Source organism: Bufo gargarizans, chromosome 2, assembly GCF_014858855.1.
Source record: "Bufo gargarizans isolate SCDJY-AF-19 chromosome 2, ASM1485885v1, whole genome shotgun sequence".
NCBI classification, from domain to species: domain Eukaryota; kingdom Metazoa; phylum Chordata; class Amphibia; order Anura; family Bufonidae; genus Bufo; species Bufo gargarizans.
This window is the reverse complement of record NC_058081.1, coordinates 209831610-209834610: the sequence shown is the minus strand read 5'-3', so window position 1 is coordinate 209834610 and position 3001 is coordinate 209831610.

Genomic DNA, 3001 nt, shown 5'->3' with positions numbered 1-3001 from the left:
GTAGGTTATAGAGATAGTTAGCTGAAATATATAATCCTGATAGTTAGTGTTAGATAGTAATAGGGAATCGTAGCTAATAGCGGATAGGGTCCAGTGCAGGGTGTAGTGTAGGTTATAGAGATAGTTAGCTGAAATATATAATCCATATAGTTAGTGTAAGATAGTAATAGGGAATCGTGTAGCTGAATAGCGGATAGGCTCCAGTGCAGGGTGTAGTGTAGGTTATAGAGATAGTTAGCTGAAATATATAATCCAGATAGTTAGTGTTAGATAGTAATAGGGAATCGTAGCTGAATAGCGGATAGGGTCCAGTGCAGGGTGTAGTGTAGGTTATAGAGATAGCTGAAATATATAATCCTGATAGTTAGTGTTAGATAGTAATAGGGAATCGTAGCTAATAGCGGATAGGGTCCAGTGCAGGGTGTAGTGTAGGTTATAGAGATAGTTAGCTGAAATATATAATCCATATAGTTAGTGTAAGATAGTAATAGGGAATCGTGTAGCTGAATAGCGGATAGGCTCCAGTGCAGGGTGTAGTGTAGGTTATAGAGATAGTTAGCTGAAATATATAATCCTGATAGTTAGTGTTAGATAGTAATAGGGAATCGTGTAGCTGAATAGCGGATAGGGTCCAGTGCAGGGTGTAGTGTAGGTTATAGAGATAGTTAGATGAAATATATAATCCTGATAGTTAGTGTTAGATAGTCATAGGGAATCGTGTAGCTGAATAGCTGATAGGGTCCAGTGCAGGGTGTAGTGTAGGTTATAGAGACAGTTAGCTGAAATATATAATCCAGATAGTTAGTGTTAGATAGTAATAGGGAATCGTGTAGCTGAATAGCTGATAGGGTCCAGTGCAGGGTGTAGTGTAGGTTATAGAGATAGTTAGCTGAAATATATAATCCTGATAGTTAGTGTTAGATAGTAATAGGGAATCGTGTAGCTGAATAGCTGATAGGGTCCAGTGCAGGGTGTAGTGTAGGTTATAGAGATAGTTAGCTGAAATATATAATCCAGATAGTTAGTGTTAGATAGTAATAGGGAATCGTGTAGCTGAATAGCGGATAGGGTCCAGTGCAGGGTGTAGTGTAGGTTATAGAGACAGTTAGCTGAAATATATAATCTATATAGTTAGTGTTCGATAGTAGGGATGAGCGAACTCGAACTGTATAGTTCGGGTTCGTACCGAATTTTGGGGTGTCCGTGACACGGACCCGAACCCGGACATTTTCGTAAAAGTCCGGGTTCGGGTTCGGTGTTCGTCGCTTTCTTCGCGCTTTTGTGACGCTTTCTTGGCGCTTTTTGAAAGGCTGCAAAGCAGCCAATCAACAAGCGTCATACTACTTGCCCCAAGAGGCCATCACAGCCATGCCTACTATTGGCATGGCTGTGATTGGCCAGAGCACCATGTGACCCAGCCTCTATTTAAGCTGGAGTCACATAGCGCCGCCCGTCACTCTGCTCTGATTAGCGTAGGGAGAGGTTGCGGCTGCGACAGTAGGGCGAGATTAGGCAGATTAACTCCTCCAAAGGACTTGATTAACTGATCGATCTGCAGCTGTGGATCATTGAGCTGCTGATCCTCAATTGCTCACTGTTTTTAGGCTGCACAGACCGTTTGTCAGTCTCATTTTTCTGGGGTGATCGGCGGCCATTTTGTGTCTTGTGGTGCGCCAGCACAAGCTGCGACCAAGTGCATTTAACCCTCAATGGTGTGGTTGTTTTTTGGCTAAAGCCTACATCAGGGTGAAGCTGTCACACCAAGTGCATTTAACCAGCAATAGTCTGTTCATTTTTTGGCCATATACAAAATCAGGGGCAAGCTGCGCCTGTCACCAAGTGCATTTAACCCTCAATGGTGTGGTTGTTTTTTGGCTAAAGCCTACATCAGGGTGAAGCTGTCACACCAAGTGCATTTAACCAGCAATAGTCTGTTCATTTTTTGGCCATATACAAAATCAGGGGCAAGCTGCGCCTGTCACCAAGTGCATTTAACCCTCAATGGTGTGGTTGTTTTTTGGCTAAAGCCTACATCAGGGTGAAGCTGTCACACCAAGTGCATTTAACCAGCAATAGTCTGTTCATTTTTTGGCCATATACAAAATCAGGGGCAAGCTGCGCCTGTCACCAAGTGCATTTAACCCTCAATGGTGTGGTTGTTTTTTGGCTAAAGCCTACATCAGGGTGAAGCTGTCACACCAAGTGCATTTAACCAGCAATAGTCTGTTCATTTTTTGGCCATATCCCAGTCTAATTCTGTCACTAAATCCATACCGGTCACCCAGCGCCTAAATACTAGGCCTCAAATTTATATCCAGCTAAATCTGTCCCTAGTGCTGTAGCTGGGCGAGTTATTTAGTGTCCGTTCAAGCACATTTCTTGTTCTGGGTTGAAATACAATTCCCAATTTAGCAATTTCATAATTTAGTGGTTCCTGCTATATCAGAGCTCTTTGAAATCTATCCCAAAAAGGGTATATAATATTGAAGGTGCACATAGGGTCATTCAGAGTAACTTCACACACACCCGCTACTGTGTATTTCCAAGTCTAATTCTGTCACTAAATCCATACCGGTGACCCAGCGCCTAAATACTAGGCCTCAAATTTAATTCCCTCTAAATCTCTCGTTACCCACCGCTGTACTGTTGTTGCTGGGCAAGATATTTAGTGTCCGTCAAAGCACATTTTTTGTTCTGGGTTGAAGTACAATTCCCAATTTAGCAATTTCATAATTTAGTGGTTTCTGCTATATCAGAGCTATTTGAAATCTATCCCAAAAAGGGTATATAATATTGAAGGTGCACATAGGGTCATTCAGAATAACTTCACACACACCCGCTACTGTGTATTTCCAAGTCTAATTCTGTCACTAAACCCATACCTGTCACCCAGCGCCTAAATACTAGGCCTCAAATTTAAATCCCTCTAAATCTCTCGTTACCGTTGTCCTGTTGTAGCTGGGAAAGTTATTTAGTGCCCGTCAAAGCACATTTTTTGTTC